The following is a 10,562-nucleotide window of genomic DNA, read 5'->3' as shown; positions in this document are numbered from 1 at the left end:
GACTGATAAGGATACAGCAGGTATGGCACAGACCAGATTCCCAAGCCTAGACAGACAATGCTATGCTGAGGTTTGGAGTCCCAGTGATGCCAGCTCCCTGCTCCCTGCAGGCCTCAGCCTGGGCTCTGGGAAAGTGTACCCATCTGTACCTCAGTTCTGGCCACAGCCTCATATAAGTCTTTCCTCTCCATGCTCTGGATCTGGGGTGTCCTGTGCCTGGAACTCTGAGAGCAGCAGCCATCCGCAGATGAGGAAGTGTTCCTTGTATTCTCAGTAATACAAGACACCTTTGGTGTCCATCTGGGTCCTTCATCAACCCTTCGACAAAAGCCATCAGTATCTGTCCTAGAGCACAGAGAGCTCATGTCCACAGGTAAACAGGAAGCACAAGATGGCTAGAATGTAGCCCATGTCCCCAGCAGGCCTCCTACACCACATCCCCTTCTCCACCTCCCCGCATGTGCAAACATTTCTGCCACAGTGATATCTATCTTTCTGGGGGAAACCTCCCCCAATGCCAGGTTACTCTTCAATATACCAAAACTGGTGGGCAAACAAGTTAGATAGTCTAGTGGTTTGAATAAGAATGGTCCATATATGGTTACTATGGCCCCATCGGCTCATATGTTTGGACACCCTGTCTCCAATTGGTAGCATAGTTTTGGAAGGATTAGGAGGTGTAGCCTTGATGGAGGAGGTGTGTCACTGGGGACATGCTTTGAAGTTTCAAGAAGCCCGCTCCATTCCCAGCTAGTGCTCTCTGCCTCTGTTGTAGTCACTGTGTCCTCAAAATGAAGGCTCCTGGCTACTGTTCCAGCACCATGCTGGCCTGCCTGCTGCCATGCTCCCTGCTATGACGGTCATGGACTCTAACCCTCTGGAACCATGAGCCTTGGTCATGGTGTTTTGTCACAGCAACAGAAAAATAACCAAGAAAGATGACCACGTTGGCATTTCCAAGTCCATGCTATTGCCAGTACATCAGCCACCATGCCACCTCAGTGAACACACAGCACAGCTGCCCAGCATGCTGAGTCTCCCCACACGGGAAGACCAGCAGGAAAGATGAGGTGTGCCTGGGAAGGAGACGAGGGTGATTCAAAAGTGCTGACTTACGGAAACTGGAAAGATTGGGGGTCAGGGGACAGGGCTTTGTTTGGAAGGCACTGGGTGCTTATCCCGTACTTTCTAGTTAAATGATCTCACAGTAACCAAATGGTCCAGGTGAAGAAGAATCATCATTCACAGAGGAAATTTTCAAATGCATTTGGAAGGAATGAGGAATGACAGAATTAGAAGGAACCATCTTGCTGAGGAGATATATATGTGTATATATATATATATATATAATTGGGAGGATGCTTGCCTAGACTGTGCAAGGTTCTGGGCTGGATCCCTAACACTTGGGGGGAGGAGTCTAGAATAGAGTCCCTCATGTGACTCTTAATGCAGACAGTACCTGCCCAAGGTTTAAACCATCAGAACAGGAAACAGGAATCCACAAACCTCACACTGTGCCCACCGCCACCACACCTGACACACTAGATCCTGCTGATACACGATGTGAAGGATTAAGCAGCAACATAGAATACCCTGGATAAAGCAATGTGAGCATCACAAAATGAGAACTGCAGTTGTTGACAGACACCTATAGTCACGGCACTCAGGAGGCTGACACAGGAATGTCACTGAAAGTCTGAGGTCAGCCTGGGCTGCAAGATGAGTTCCAGGCAAGCCAGTGTGAGGACATACCTTGAAAGAAAGGGAGAAAGAAACAATGGAGGGGGCAGGAAGGAAGAGGGATGGACACACTCGCCATTACTGGCAGCTGCACTATAAGATATATGTACATACAAACATACATAATCTTGCTGAGGTGGTAGGTACCTGCAATATTGGTCTCTCACTCTTGCCTAAAGAAATCAATGCTGCATTGTCTACAGACCTGACAATTGCCTTTTGTGAACCCCTGACACATTCTCGCCACTATCTTTGCCTATAGACCTGGAAGCAGACTCACATCTCAACAGGCCTCTAGAGGTGAGGTACATGGTATGACTCATGAGAAGATCACTACTTTCCTAAAGAACATCTTGGGTTTTCTTATTCCAGCAAGCAGAGGTCTGGCAACTGTATGCGTGGGAGAGAGTTTGAAGGCTGTGCCATTATGATGGAAGGAATTGAAAACTACCTCAGGCTGAATTTATGGCTATAAATTCAGGAGACTCTGGAATTGATGTTGCAGCACACATAATTTTAAAATGTGCTACCAAAATTCTGTATTTAATTGTTTTAAGACAACACCTGTAGCTCACACTTGTTTGAAACCTACTATGAGCCTCAGGGTGGCCTCAAACTCATGATGATCCTTCTGCCTCAGCTTCCCAAATGCCTGGAGTACAGGCCTGAATTAAAACATGCAGCTTTAGAAACTTATTTTGTTGGTTGGTTGGAGAATGAGTCAAAAGATGGCCTACTGTGAATATCCTGGAGGTGCCTGAGACCCCGTGCTAGAGGTCATCGGGGTTAGAAATGGAATGCTGGAGTGGAAAATCTGCCCTTCCACAACAGGAAGTTAGGATGTGCCCATCACTAACACGAGACACAAAAATCCATGCTCAGTCAGTAAAGTGCCTGCCTGCTGTGCCAACAGAAGGAGGTGATTTCAGATCCCCAGCCCAGCGTAAAAGCTGGGAATGGAAGCATACACCTGTAATCCCACCACTGGGAAAGTCGAGACAGAGGACCCCCAGGGCTGGGGGCAAGCCAGTCCAGCTATCAGTTAGTTCTGTGTTCAGTAAGAAACTGTCTCAGCCAGGCGGTGGTGGCGCACACCTTTAATCCCAGCGCTCGGGAGGAGGAGGCAGGCAGATTTCTGAGTTCAAAGCCAGCCCAGGACAACTGGGACTACACAGAGAAACTTTGTCAGAAGAAGGGAAGGAAGGGAGGGAGGAAAGGGAGGAAAAAAGAAAAGAAAAAGAAACACTGTCTCAAAATGTAAGGTGGAAAAAGAAAGAGAAGATGCAAATTAATAAAATCAGAAATGAAAGCAAGACCACAATTAGGTACCAATAAAACTCAGAAATTTATAAAGGTATTCCTTTAAAACTTATAGTCCACAAAAATAAAAAAATTAAAAAATAAGCTTACAGTCCACTGACGTAGAGAAACTGAAAGAAATGGCAAATTTCTGGATGCACAGGACCCACCAAAGTTAAACCAAGACAGGAGAAACAGAGTAAGCAGACTTACAACGAAACCCAAGCTGTGGTAAAATAATCTCTCTGCCAGAAACAGAGCCGTCCAGATGGCTCACTGCAGAACCCCACAGACCCTTGAGGAGCCAGCACCAGCTTTCTCAAGCTATCCATAAACCAGAGACTGAAGGAAGAAGACCTCAACCCCTTCTTACAAAGCCGGCATCACCTTTATGCCAAAACTAGAGTAAGATCCAACAAAATAAATACATAAATAAAATAAAAAGTTCTGGACCAAGCTCCCTGTAAACATGAATATAAAAATTCTCATCAAAATGCTTGCAAACTGAATTCAGGAACATATGAAGAGCCGTCAAGATGGCTTGCCACACACACCTGATGACCAGGACTCAATCCCCAGAACCCACAGTGGAAGGACAGAATCAACTCCCAATTTTTTTCCTCTGATATTCAGTCATGTGATATGGTATGCATGAATCTGTACACATGCACATACACACATATTCACACTCACTATCTCTATCACACACACACACACACACACACACACACACACACACACATTCACAGAGAGAGAAAAGGAGAGACAGAGTAACTAAAATTACAATTAAAAAAATAACATATCAGAAAGATCATTCACCAATCATGATCCACATGGCTTCATTTCAGAGATGCGGGGATGGTTCAACATATGTAAATCAATGAACAAACTCCACCACACAAACAGACTCAGATACACAAACCACAAGATCCTTTCAGTAGATGTAGAAAAGGTCTTTGACAAACCCAACATCTCTTCATGATTTCACTAAGATTGGAACCAAGTTACCAGGGTCGCTCTCTCCACTCCTATTCTATATAGTGCTTGAAGTCTTAGCTAGAAAAATAAGACAAGAGAAGAAACAAAAGATACAGATAGGAAAGAAAATGGCTGGAGAGATGGCTTGGTAGTTAAGAGCAATGAATGCTCTTCCAGAGGACCCAGGTTCACTCCCAGCACCCACATGATGGTCCACAACCATCTACAGCTCCAAACACAGCAGATCTAACATCCTTTTCTTGCCTCCACAAGGCATGCCCATAGTACACAACATACACGCAGGCAAGACACTCATATACATAATAAAAGGTCATAATTTAAATTTTAATTAAAAAAGAAACAAACAGGAAAGGAAAAAGTCAAACTTTCCTTATTTGTGCCACCATTAAGGACTTGAAAGATGCAGGGTCAGTGGTTTCTCCCTCATCGCTATCTCCTAGGCAGTCTGGACAGAATATGGGTGAAACTTGGAAATTGACAGTTGGTTATCACAGGTTTAATTGAGTGGCAATGTCAACTGCAGGTGCTGCATGTACCAGATGTGATCTCCTCCCTCAGACTAGTTAACAGATTTCCTGGTATGCAGTTACTGATCTTGCAAATGCTTTTTTCTCTATACCCACCCAGAAGGAGCATGGGAAGCAATCCACTTTCAACTAGCAATGCCATCAGTATACCTCCATTGTTCTATCTCAAGGAACTGTAAGTTCTCTAGCTCTGGATCTTAACTTAGTATACTGAGATCCTGACCTCTCTTACACAAGATATCAATCATACTAAGCTGGTAAACTGCTGACATTTTGCTGACTGGACTAAGTGAGCAGAAGGTAGGAACCATTCTGGAGCTGCTAATAAGGCAGTTGCACATCAGAGGGCAGGAAATAAATCCAACCAAAATTCAAGAACCTGGACCACAGAAAAACTTCTGAGAGTGCAGTGGTGTTGGGCATGCAGGGGAAGTTGTTGGACACAGGACCTTCCACCACCATGGAAGCACAGTGCTTAGCAGGCGTTGGATTTGGTAAGCGGCACATGTTTTATTTTGAATGTGTTACTCCAGTCCAAACATCAAATGACTCCAAAAGCTGCTAGTTCTGAATGGACCATGGAACAGGGTCTTCATCACGTCCAGGCTGCTCTGTGGGCTATTTTGCCACTTTGGCCATCTGATCCAGCAGACCTAACGAGTCAATACAGCTGGGAATGCTATCTGGAGCCTCTCACAGGCTGCCATAGGTGAACCACAGCAGAGATCTAGGGATTTCGTATCAAGGCCCAGCCATCATCTGCAAACTACTCTTCCTTTGAAAATCAGCTCTTGGCTAGCCACTGGGCCTTAGTAGAAACTGAACACTTGATAATGGGCCACCAAATTACCATGAGGCTTGAGGTACCCTGCATGAGCTGGGTTTTATCTGACCTACAACCCATCAGATTGGATGTAAATGGTATACATATGGTCAGGCTCTACTGGGTCCCAAATAAGTTATACAAAGATGTGGTCCAAATGTGTAGATCATTATTCCTGTTATAATGCCTTATATCCCAAAGCATGGACCTACAGCATTCCATGTCCTATGACTGCCTGGCTAAAGAAGAGAATAGAGATTGGTTTACAGTTGGTTCTACGCAGTATGTAGGCACCACGGAGAAGTGAGCACCACAGCATTACACCATGTCTCTTGACAATCCTGAAAGACTGTGGTCAAGAGAAACCTTCCCAGCAGACAGAACTTCAGGCAGTGTACACTGTCAGACTTTTGCTTGGAAGGAAAAATATCTAGATGAGAAAACTATATACTTAAGCGTGGTTTGATTGAATGGTTGAGGGCTTGTAATATACATGGCTGAAAAAAAATGGTGAAAAGGGCCGGGCAGTGGTGGCGCACGCCTTTAATCCCAGCACTCAGGAGGCAGAGGCAGGCAGATCTTTGTGAGTTCGAGGCCAGCCTGGTCTACCGAGCGAGATCCGGGAAAGGCACAAAGCTACACAGAGAAACCCTGTGTTGAAAAAAAAAAAAGATGGTGAGGAGGATATTTAGGGGAGGGGCATGTTGAGCAGATTTCTCCAAACAGCAAAGGGTGTGAATATATTTGTATCCCATGTAACTAGCTGCTTCCTAAAGGGTGAAGTCAACACAAGAGGACTTCAGATGTTAAGTGGAAAAGATGTCCTTTCTGTGGACAATCTCTTTCCCCCAGCCATATCATTGCCCAACAGGGTCATGAACAAAGTGGCCAGGATGGCAGGGATGGAGGTTATGCATGGTGTGTAGGGTGATCCAAATTGTCAACCTCACAGGATTTAGAATCATCCAGGAAACACACCTGGGTGTGCCTACAAGAGTGTTTTACCTGGGCAGCGGTGGAGCACACCTTTAATCCCAGCACTAGGAGGCAGAGGCAGGCTGAGTTCCAGGCCAGCCAGGGTCTACATACTGAGAACTTGTCTCAAAGAAAAATTTTAAAAAGTTCCCACCAGAAAGAGGCCATTGAATGGGGAAATAGTGACCCTAAGGGATCGGGGTCAACAGAACACATGTGGCCTGACCAGGGGAAGAGGAACAAGTCATGAGAGAGTAAGCCCCTTCACAAATTTTCCAATCCCCTGTCATATTACTTGAATCCTAATATTACCCACCCACTCCCAGTCTATTCTCCCCCTTTTCATGGTTTTAACAGTTACTCCATGTTACTCAGTTGAGGAAATTTTTTCATGAAATCCAGCTGTACAGCATTTTCTCAGTTAGTGATCAATGGGAGAAGGTTCAGCCCACGGTGGGTGTTGCCATCCCTGGGCTGGTGGTTCTGGGTTCTATAAGAAAGCAGACCGAGCAAGCCATGGGAAGGAAGCCAGTAAACCGCTCTCCTCCATAGCCTCTGCATCAGTTCCTGCCTCCAGGTTCCTACCCTGTTATCACAGCAATAAAAAACTAACACAGTAAGGAGCAATACTCATCAAAAAGAGACCATCCATTTGAGAGGGACTTGAGGTGGGGGGGGGCTTGAGGAAGGGGGTGGAGGTAGGACTGGGAGCGGAGAAATGATATGATTCTATTTTAATTTTAATAAATGAAACATCTATATTGTGTACCCTTCTCTTGGAACTCAGAGAACATCATGGAAGAGTAAGAAGCAAGACTTTAAGGAGCAGAGGTTAGAGAGAACTTGTCACGACAGGACCACTGCACTCATGGATTCACACACCCTGCACCAGATCAATGGAACCAACACTCTAGCGTGGATGAGGGAAGGTCACAGGAGCCCCTACGCCTAGCAAAGGAGCGAGTGACAGCTGGTGGCTGCTAGGGAGGACAGCCAGTTTTCTTCAAGGTGGTTTGTCCTCACTGGGACAGATGCTTCCCCTAGGTGTGGATTTTCCTTTCCTAGTGGTGGTAATTCTTTCACCAAAACTACCATCCATGCCATTACAGAACGCCTTTCTCCAGGCGGCTTCTGATCAAGGAACTTATTATAAATGCAGGAGTGGGGTCCTGCGTGTGGAATGCTCTGGGCTTGTCTCAGTCCCCACCAACCTGAAGCAGCTGACATGATCAGTGGGATGATGGCCTTTTAAAGATGCAGTCACTGTGCCAACTGGGTGTCAACAGCTTGGAAGGCTGGAGCAAGGTTCTCCAGAAGGCCATAGATACTCTCAGCCAGCACCACTACATGGTATGGCTTCTCCCGTAGCTCCGCACAGAAGCAGGACTGAAGGTCTGCACCACCGTGAACATCACTAGCAAGGCTTTTGCTGCTTGTTTCTGCAGCTTTGTCCTCGGCTTGCCTGGAGTCCCGGCTCCGGTTACAGAAAGGAGGATTGTAAATGCCATGAATATTTCTATCCTACTTCATTTAAAATGTGTTTGTAGGGACTGGAGAGGTGGCTCAGCAGTTAAGAGCACCCACTGCTCTTCCAGGGAAACTAGGGTTCAGTTCTCAGCACCCACCTGGTGGCTTACAACTGTCTGTAACTCCAACTCCAGTGGATCTCACATCCTCTTCTGACCTCTATGGATACCAAGAATGCACACAAAACACAGACATACATGTAGGCAAAACACTCATACATGTATGAATGAATAAATCAACTTTTTAAAAAGCGTCATGGGGGTTGGGGATTTAGCTCAGTGGCAGAGTGCTTGTCTAGCAAGCGAAAGGCCCTGGGTTCAATCCTCAGCTACACACACACACACACACACACACACAAAATTGTTATGTTTGCCGGGCGGTGGTGGCGCACGCCTTTAATCCCAGTACTCAGGAGGCAGAGGCAGGCGGATCTCAGTGAGTTCAAGGCCAGCCTGGTCTCCAAGTGAGTTCCAGGAAAGGCGCAAAGCTACACAGAGAAACCCTCTAAAAACCAAAATAATAATAATAATAATAATAATAATAATAATAAAGCATCATGGATTTCATATGAAAAGGTCAGTGAGATATCTCATTAGGAATTTAAAGACCAAAAGAGTATGTGTGTGCCCATATTCACATCTGTTAAGCAGATAGATGTCTGTGTTTTTTCCCCTCTTGTTCTGTTGCCATGGACATCACATCAAGTGAGCTGAGATCCGTGCTTAAGTATTATTAAATCTATATCATTTATAAGCTACGGGATATTAAAAGAGTAGGTATTCCTCTAGAGACTGTCTTCTATTCCAGAGGGATAATTAATGCATTTTCCACTGTGCATGGGATAGTTAGATTATATTGAGTGGCATTACAACATTGTTGTCTTCATTTGGACATTAAATACAACACAAGGCAGTGTGATTGGGAATCAAACTGACAAGGGCCGATCCGTGGTAGATGGTGTGATTTGTATCAGCCTGAGAGACACACCTCTCGGCATGTCTACAAGGGCATTTCCAGAAAGGATTCGCTGAGGGAGGAAGACTCACCTTAAAGTGGGTGTCATTTTCCAACAGGTGGCTTGGGTCACCTGCCTGCCTCCACTTCCTCTCCCTCAGGAAGTGCCTCTACCATGCTCTTGGAATCTTCAGACTTCTAACGTAACTAGCTTCTGGGCCTTTGGCATCATATTGAGACTGATGTGACATCTAGCTTTATGATGGCACAACTGCCACGTTTTCCGCCTCTTCAGAGCACACATTGGACTACACAGCTCCCGCTATGCTAGCCAAACCAACAAATCCCTCTTTATTATACACATACATTATGATATATAATATGCCTTATATTGATTCTATTCCTCTATAAGAACCCTGTCTAGGGGCTGGGGATTTAGTTCAATGGTAGAGCACTTGCCTAGCAAGCACAAGGCCCTGGGTTCGGTCTTCAGCTCTGGGAAAAAAAAAAAAAAAAAAAAAAGAACCCTGTCTGACACATCCATATCCACCATCTAAAAATTTTACCCCTGTTGGGCTGAGCATAGTGGCTCCCATAATTCAGGAGGTTGACGTAGGAGAGTTGAATGTTCAAGACTAGACTGAGCTATACAATAAGACCCCTGTCTCAGAATAAGTTTCAATCTAAATGGCATCAGCACATTAATATACAGCCAAAGCAAGGAGGCAAACAGGAAAGTCTAGAAGTAACCCCAAACACGCAGCTGAGTATGGGGTGAAGGTGATATTCTGGGTCAGTAAAGAGAAGGTAGTTAGCAAGGGGCATTGGGCACATGGGCAACCATCTGGAAAACAAGCTGGAGCCCTACCGATGAATCAGTCAATCTGAGAAAGAAAATCATAAGCCTATGGCAAAGCACATGAGATGTCTGCATAGCTGCAGAGAAGACCTTGTTGGTTTGAGAGCTCTGAAATTACAGGCAGGCAGCTGTCTGTGACCCACAGAAACTCATTTCACCAGGCTCATACCCAACATGAATGTTTTTAAAACTCCAAGTCAGTTTGAAATAATCAGTTTTGCTACCTGTATTTTAAATGTCCTGAAAAATCCAAACACACACAATGAAAACAATAAATTGGGGGAAGTGTTTGTAACTCATCCTCAAAGGTGCCTGCTTCCTAATATTCAAAGATCTTATATCTTAGTGTGGTGGTGCACACATTTAACCCCAGCACTCAGGAGGCAGAGGCAGGCAGATCTCTGAGTTCAAAGCCAGCCTGGTTTACAGAGCGAGTTCCAGGACAGCCAGGGCTACACAGAGAAACTCTGTCTCAGAGAAAAAAGAGAAAAAGGACCAGCCAACCATGGTGGTTCACACTTGTAATCTCAGTCAGCACTCAGGAGGCTGGGCATCCACATCTCAGAGCAGCCTGTACTACCGAGCAAGACAGACACTGTCTAGACAAAACAAACCAATAAGACCAACAGTCCGGCAAAATAATAAGAACATATTTGTGCATAATAACAACAGCAGGTAATAATAAATAAGAACACAGGCAGATTTTTTTTTCAGTGCTGGTGATAGAACCTAGGACTTCCCACGTGCTAAGCAAATATTTTATCACTGAGCTCTATCCTCGGTCCCAGGAGGATCATATAAGTAGAAAAAGATGCCTAATCCAATTCATTACATGAGAAATGGTAACTAAGATTGGAAT

This window comes from Onychomys torridus, chromosome 3 (assembly GCF_903995425.1).
Source record: "Onychomys torridus chromosome 3, mOncTor1.1, whole genome shotgun sequence".
Taxonomy (NCBI): Eukaryota; Metazoa; Chordata; class Mammalia; order Rodentia; family Cricetidae; genus Onychomys; species Onychomys torridus.
This window is presented reverse-complemented; position numbering follows the sequence as displayed.